This window comes from Monomorium pharaonis, chromosome 7, assembly GCF_013373865.1.
Source record: "Monomorium pharaonis isolate MP-MQ-018 chromosome 7, ASM1337386v2, whole genome shotgun sequence".
Taxonomy (NCBI): Eukaryota; Metazoa; Arthropoda; class Insecta; order Hymenoptera; family Formicidae; genus Monomorium; species Monomorium pharaonis.
The window spans coordinates 7,367,483-7,376,000 of record NC_050473.1 but is presented as its reverse complement, the minus strand read 5'-3'; the positions used below and the strand labels follow the sequence as shown (position 1 = coordinate 7,376,000).

General features: G+C 36.2%; 1 protein-coding gene across 2 annotated transcripts in view; it reads left to right on the top strand.

The window, feature by feature from the left end:
- The first annotated feature begins 713 nt into the window (after positions 1 to 713).
- LOC105835071 (neural cell adhesion molecule 2) overlaps positions 714 to 8,518 on the top strand; it is a 237,225-nt gene continuing 229,420 nt past the window's right edge. Inside the window, exons 1-2 of one of the 2 annotated variants that reach the window (XM_036289629.1) lie at positions 714 to 1,708; positions 1,816 to 1,943. The gene's annotated coding sequence lies outside the window, so the exon portion shown is untranslated. Of the gene's footprint in view, positions 1,709 to 1,812; positions 1,944 to 8,518 lie in introns of both variants that reach the window. The other variant, XM_036289628.1, reaches the window with a different exon arrangement.

The window sequence follows — 8,518 nt, the reverse complement described above, 5'->3', positions numbered from 1 at the left end:
TATTAATTAATATAAAATTAATTAACAAATTGAGTTTTAATGTCTGTTCGCATTTTTTAAAATTAATTAATTTTCTACATTTTTACTTCATAATTATATGTTATAATTTTTTAATTCTCACAGACACAATGACTTAAAATTTATTTAAAATATTAGCGTATAAAACGTTATATAATTTGTAAATCTAAAATAAAATTATTAATATTATTACTGTTATTATTAACAAAACATGAAAACAAATATTTTATTGCATATCAAATTAAGAGACAAGAATTCATTCTTCTTTTTAAAGCCATTGCACGTACATTTTCTTAATCGTAATCGTAAGAAAGTGAGCGATACGATTGCTTAATTAATTCAGTCGGTTACGACTAATTTGAGCAATATAATTGGTCAAAATCTTACGATTACAATTAAGGAAATGTACGTGCAATGGCCTTTAAACACTACGATTAAAATAAATAATCTGCTTCTCGGAAGCAGAGCTCATGTTTTTATGTGACATTTGGCACACGCCAGGCACGAGCCGAAGCGCTAGAGTTTTTTCTTTTCCACGAATTTTCTCTTTCGATTGTCAAGGCCAATCGGCTACTTGCCCCCTCCCACGGTTCGCCAGGCGACTCAGTATCATCGCGGACACGCGAGCGGAAGGTCGCGTCGTTTACGTTTCGCGATCGTGCGTTTTTCGACTCGGCAAGAGTCGTCTTTTCGGTGCCGCGAGGTAAGATATCGTCGCGTTCCTCGCGTCCTCGTCGATCGAGAGTGAAGGCATCGCCGGGGATGCCGGTGTCCGGCAACGAAGAGTGTCGCGTCGCTACCATTGTCTCGCCTTTTTAGTGCCGCGAGGCGAGATCTCGTCGCGTTTCTCGCCATCCTCTCGTCGGTTGAGAGCGAATTTCCCCGTGGAAGGCATCGCCGGGGATGTCGAAACCGAGTCGACGACATCAATCGGCGGACAAAGTGATCGCATCCCTCTCCCGTCCGTGGGAAATTGGCGCAAAAATCGCGTGAGATTTTCGTCGCGTCGTGTGCAAGGTGACGGCCATTGTTGTGACGTAATTAGTGCACAATGGTCGTACTTCAGGTTGTACTTGGCCGTCGCCCGCGTTCGCGTCGTGTCGCGGTCACTCTCCGTTGGACACGCAGTTATCCTTCCACTTCGCGTGTTTCTTGGCGATTTGCGAGTTTGCGATCACCGTGGATCGCTCGCAAACGCATTCGGGACACAAGTGTTGTGACGGGAGTGTCGTCGCGGGACGCCCAGTGTCCGGCGTACGCAACGAAGTGTTGTGTCGCGTCGCCGCCATTAACCGTCTCGTCTTCTTGGTGCCGCGAGGTAAGATCTTGTTGCGTTCGTTGTCGTCTTGTCGTCCTCTCCGTCGGTCGAGAGCGAGTATCCCCGCGGAATCGAGCCGACGCCGTTAATCAGCATGCGAAATGGTCATGTCTCTCGCGTCCTTCTCCCCTCTCGTCAGTGAGAAATTGGCGCGAAAATCGCGTGAGTTCTTGTCGCGAGGTGAAATCTCGTCGCGTTCCTCGCCGTCGCTCGTCGGTCGAGAACGAGTATCCCGACGGAAGGCATCGCCGGGGATGTCGAACCGAGTCGACGACGTTAATCGGCGTGTAAAGTCTGTCGCGTCGTTAGCATTTCCGATCGTCTGCGCGAGTGTGTGTGCGAACGAGGAAAACATCGTCGATTCATTGACTGGTGAGTAAATTTATTATACTCGCGGAATTAATCGGCACGTGGCGTCATCGTCAGTACATATTTATTGAAGAACTGTATAATATATGATATAATATTTTTATTAGCAGCACTAGCGAGGATTTATATGATGAACAACACAACCTTCATTGACAAATCGTGAAGTTATCAAGTTTAGGACACATATGGACCACATATACGAGAGGTGATGCCGCTATCGCTTTTAAGATACTTCTTGGTAAGTGATTTGCTTCCGTAATGCGCAATTTGTCTTATTAATAAATTGCTCTCGTTCATAGAGTTCCATGCATAAAGAAAAAAGCTCATTTTGCAACAGGCTCAGTGCACAGAAAAAAAGAATATTCTTCTTTTGACAATATCTCCAGTTTTAAAATTTTGAAATGAGATTATATCGCGTTAAATCAAAAAGATTTATTTGAAGATTTATTTTAAAATTTTATATAGTTTAATCAAGAAAATAATATTCTTGTTATTTAAGAATAATTTTCTTGAATGGAAAAGAAAAATATTGGATAGAAAATACTACATGTTTAAATCGAAGATTATAATTTTCTTAGAATAAAATTATCAAAACAATTACATCATATTTTTAAAATAATACTTATAGTATTGAAATAAGACTATAATATCTTGAAATTTAAGATTTTCTAAGAAGATTATGTATTGTTGCTTATACATGAAACAAGGATCGCGTTAATTTGAATACATAAGTTTCAATTTGAGAGTAATTTTTTTCTGTATGCTATGGGACTCTATGGATTTGAAAATATAATTAGTTCGAATAAATGATATAACTACTGTTATCATTTACTTGGAACAATTTTTGTAAATTACATTAGACGACTTAGGCCCGATTTCACCAACTCCGGTTACCTTAACCGGTTGATTATTCCATTGGAATTGACCAATCGCATTTGTTAATTTTGCTTAACCACAAATACAATTGGTCAATTCCAATGGAATAACTGGCCGGTTAAAGTAACCGGAGTTGGTGAGATCGGCCTTTAACTGATTGTTATTACTGATAGTTATCGATATTAGCTATAATATTTCCATTGTGAAAGTATTTATATTATTTTTATATTATTTGCAAAGTTTACCACTACGTAAACCGATTGCTTTCCATCATCCTTTTTATAATAAAAAGCACATATTTTGAAAATGTTGAAAATCTGTCTGGAAAAATTATGTGCGTCCAGGGTTTTAATTATTTTAATTATTTATTTTCTTTACCGTGCTTTTTCAAATGGCACGACCACTTATCGAACGGCTTTTATAATTTATAATATTTATCACGTGTAATTAACGTATTCTCGTATGTCCGGAGTTGCAACATAAATGTCCGGGGTTTTTGATCTGTAAGTTCTAGTTTAACAAATTTTAATATGGCAACCCTATCCGCAAGGAACGTGTACATCGTGCAACGCGTCTACGTCAATCGACTGGATTTTCAAATTTAACGTCAGAGCTCGTTTCCGCGACTTCCTGTCTACGAGAAGGACAACTCTCGTTGTTAGTCCCGGATCTTCGTCGTAACAGTCGACGCTGTGTGAGCATGCTCATCCTCCCGTAGACTCGTCACGGCGGCGGTTGCCGTGGGATCGCGGGTAGGAGTAGTTTGCCCCGAAAATTCGAGTGTCGTCGAGTAAGCTCAACGTCTTCTTGTACGCTTCGTTTTCGAAGTGCTGTTCGCGGCGGGATTACAACGGCTGAAAGAGATGGGGGGGCGGCGAGATATTCTTGTATGTTCAAACAGTGCTCCTCGGAGCCTACGTCGCGCGCTTACCACGGAGAAATTCACGTCGCGCTTGTATCATCCGGCATGAGAAAGTTTGAAGCATTTGCGGGAGGGTTTGCGCGAATGTTGCGATGTCGCGTGTCACCTCAGCTCGCGCTCTGCTGTTGTTTGATTGTATCAGACTCGTGGAAAAATTAGCCGCGTCACTCGGAAGGTTACGGCAATTATACTTGAATCGCTTTGTGCGATTTATGAAAACGGAGAAGACTTGTAAATGCCATTTCGTCACGTTCGTTTCCACCGATGCGGTGGAATTGATTGACTTTAAGTTTTAGAATAGTTCTAGGAATCAAAATGAGATTAAGAGTAAGGTAAGTCGAGATCGAAGTTTATGGTGGAAAAAATTTAACATTTACTTACGAATATCATATACATATGTGCCCTGAGAAAATTATGAAAAGTTCACACACAATTTTTAATTGACGGTGCAGTTAAAAAATTATTCTTTGCATTAGAAACGGTTGTGTTTGTTAAGAATAGCATTAACTATATGAACCTACAGGTTTGTGAGGAATAACTAGGCGAGAAAGCTTCAGAATAGACATTCGCAGATGTTTGTTCTCGTATTGCACATTACTTGTCTTTGCTCCCTTTGCTACCAAAGTATAATCTGTACGCACTGCTCACTGCACACTGCATGGGAATGATTTACTATATTTCCCCCCTTTTTTTCGTAATCTTTATTCATTCGATTTGGCGTGTAGCGTGTGCTAAAAAAACAACAACAAAGAGCTAATGGTTTCCCCGAATGATCGTACCAGGGCGCTTTATCGAGCACCCGATAACACGAATTAAAAGCGCTAAGCCGTGTCGTTAAAATAACAACCCTTCGCGTGACGCTGTGTGGCAACAAAACGACAGGGCGGAAAAAAAGGTCGTTTCGTCAAGTGGCGCGTTTCACGCGCAACGACACGTCCCGCGCGGCAGGAAAAGGGGGGGAGGGGAGAAAAAAAAAGATACCGCTAAACGCGTCGACGTAATTGAGCGTAACGCAGCCGATTAAATTTTACGCGGCGCGTGTGTAACGCGCGAGGAACGTTGCATTCTTCCGCGTTCACGCACTCGTATGGAGCTCGCTTTACGAATCGACCGATGCAGCAGTAATGCCCTTGGCAGAGCAGGGCAAAAAGCGCCGCTGTCGACGTGCAATTAAATTTGCACCGCAACTAGAGCTTCCATTTCGATCTCAATTTTTGAGAGCTGCAACGAGCGTCGAAAAACGTCACAAACGATGACCTGAAAAATCACGTCAAAATGCCAATTACTATTATCTTAATTTCCTATCTGCTATTAGGACAATTTTAATGTGTCCAAGAAAGAACGCGCATATCTTTTGTTTAATACCTATTATTGGATAAAATCATATTATATTACATGTATATTTATATTATATTTTACATATTTATATTATATTTTATTTTTTATGTGTGTGTGTTTATATTACACACACACACACACACACACACACACACACACACACACACACAATGTAATTTATTTTAATCTCAAATCACAATAAAAATAAATCTTTCATTTTTGTGGCAAATTTTGCGAAAAACGCATGTCGTTATACTTCTCATCGTTAAGCTTTTGCTATGCATATATATTTCAATGTGTACTCGTTAATGTGACCTACACATCTCAAATTTATTTTTCGAACAAATTTTATTTAAATCTGTTTCCTTTTGTAACAAAGAAGTCTGTTTCAAAGATTACTAATTAAAAAGCATCTTAATAAAATAACGCGCGGATCGGACTTAGCAATCGCGTAATTAAAATAGTCATTGTGTTGATTTTACTCTTTGACACGTGACGTATAACACATTATTAATATCGTATGACACATTATTAATATCGCAGATGTATAGCCCACAGCGAATTTGCGATAAGTTTGCCTGGAGAAAATAATTTCGAAAATTGCAAATTACATACATGCTGCAAGAATGCACGGCTCTCTTCGCGTTAATTATCCTCTTTTTGTTCTTGCTTTCTAGACTATATAACGCTGACACATGACAGTTTTTACGATATTTAGTAGTTAATTAATAAAACCACTCTCTCGAATATACTCTAAAGAATTATGTGATGCAGTAGCCACATTTCAATAAGCTGGAAGCATATCAAAACAGAAATCAAAGATATATATTACTGTCTCCTCAATCCAATAAAAATTCCATCCACAAAAAGTTTGAAATAAATACAAGAAAATTGATTTAAACTCGAGAGATGAACATGATGTAAGTGTAAGAATATAAAAAATATCAGCTTAAAATTTATTTAATTTTGATTAAATTACGTAACACACATTTTAGCTAAAATTAACAATTTAACGTTTATGAAATGTTTACTTCCTGAAAAAATGCAAAATTCTTTCCCCCGCTTGATATGTAAATTTAACTAATGAGCTTATTTATATTAAATTCTGTTTTATTTTTTATTTAAAGACTTTGTATTCGTCCGTGTACATTTCGCTACATTCGCGTATCGATTAATCGCATTCAGCTCAAGCTGACTCCGACTAATTGTGAGTCAGCTTTGTTAAAAGATGTATAGGTTTACGTTTCTCAGAGCGCAGCAGAATACACATAAATACAGACGGAAACGCGATGTATGCATGACAGCGGAGCACGTATCCTTCGAGAGTTGCTTACACGAGCGGTATATCCGTCTCTTTCTCTCGTTCTCTCTCCTTGTTCATTTCCCAACGATAGTTTATCATCCTCATATATAGTATATGTACTACGTTATCTGCCAACGAACTGAGGATCATTACTGCCCTTTGCATCCTTTGTTTATTAAATATTAACACACAGAAGTGTATTCCCTTATGTTTATAAGAAATGTGATATCCGTTAGAAAATTTTTACGTGAGTTGTTTTTCTTCTCTCTTTATTAAAAAGCATACAGCACTTACAAAAACCTTAAAAAACACCAGGGAAATAAATTCATATAATCAATATCTAAAATAAACGAAATCTTGCACGTATTAAATTATTTCTTTACAAATTTGCGGTTTTTCTTTTTTTATTTTCCATATTTCCTACCTTTCGTGCTAATAAATTCAGCTTTACTAGATGAAGCATATAGTTTAGATTTTGTAACTTTTGTTGTTTAGAACGAATCTTAAGTGGCAAAGACGACGACAATTTGAACTTCACAGTTGAACAACTAATGCAATTTTGTGTTTTCAGTCACATGTTGCAACATATAATAATCGTAACTTATTTGTCGTAGTCGCTTTACCACATTTCGAACTTGGAGTGTACGCGAAAGATACGTAAGAACAGTGCAAAACACAAACTTTGAACTTGGTGTAAATACGATATACTTTCTTAAACATGTCTTGCAATAATTAATAACTAATGTTTTTTAGTTTTATTTTTAAAAAGCGAAGTGATAAAAAATACGAATTCTCCCGTTAAATTTTTAAATATTATTACAGAAGCAATAAAAACAATAAATTGTCACCGTCATAATAATATTATAATAACTTGAAATAAATGAAAATATAATTACTGATGAGATAAAATTGTTTTCTGTAAATTGGCTTCCTCTTTGAATACTGTTTTTGTACAACTTTAATAAAACAGTGAAAATGTTAACTTATTGAATTGCCAATTTCAAAAGAATTGGCAAAAGTATTGGCAAAAGAAGAAATAAATTTTTATTATTCAGAAATAATATTATCAGAAATGGCTTATCAAAAATCTGATATTCAATGGAAAAGAACAAAAAAAGATTTTATTAAGTAACAAAATTTCTCATGTGAAATACGATTTATTATTAAATCAGACATCGTTAATTGTTGAAAATTTATTTCATAAGTTTCAAAATACATCGTTACAAGTTTCAATTGCACGTATTCTGTTTTTTGTTAACATATCTTCAAATACAGCACAGCAAACCGAGGAATAGGCCGATAAATGGCATTAATAAACTGACCGGAATAAATCGAGAGTGTATAACGGACAGAATATGCGTCATAAATGTCGTATATTCGAACAGTAAAACCTACGGATTTATGGATTGGTCACGCTGAATTGTTATAGCTAGCTTCCCGCAAAATTTGTAACAATTGCACAATGAAGACAATCAAGATAGATTTAAGTTATCGAATAACGCTATTTCATACAGTTTCTATGTTTATCTTGACTCCTATTTTTTATCGACTCTACTATATTTTTATATTTATTGACGATATAGATCATAATTCACACAATTGATGATTTCTCGTAAAAGCATATAAAAAAACATGTAAATTCTTATATTATATGATACATATAACTAAAATTAAAATCAATGAAAATTTTAAATCTCTAAATCTGTAAGTATCATATCTCACTATCGAGTGTCAGTCTTTGCACTTATTTGTAATATTCTTTTTTTATTTTCGTGCGCAAAGAATATAATGCAATACCGTTAAGAACGTTCGTTAATTTACTTTCAGTTTACTAGAAGGTAACTTAATACATTTTTTTCTACCAGCCTTCACCATCACGTTCATTTATTTCGTTCTTTTACATCATTTCTCATCACAAGCCACAATGGCCGCGCGATTAGCATTCCGAGAATTTTCATGTGCATGAGAGTGCTAATTTTTCGCGTTTGTTCATTTTTACGGTGTTTCTCTTGGACATATGTTTTGCATTGCTTTGGTAGTGTAACATTTAAAATTTAGCAAAAAAACTTTTACATTGAACATGACACGTAATGCAGAATCGAAACATTGAATTTGTTGCAAAATTAAAAAAAACTTTTTTTTACTTTTTCTTTTAAAGGGCGCATATTTAGTGTTGCTGTAGTAAATTACGTATTTTGGTTTAAATGTAAAAAAAGACTGGAAATTGCTGTAAATTTAATAGTGCCGATTATTGTTAACAAAAATTAATTTATATTCCGCATTGTGAAAAAAAGTGTATTTATCATGCATACAGCATTTATTGTATGCTTGAACGTCATTTGTGAATTCTTAATGTCATTTATGTAGAGTCCTG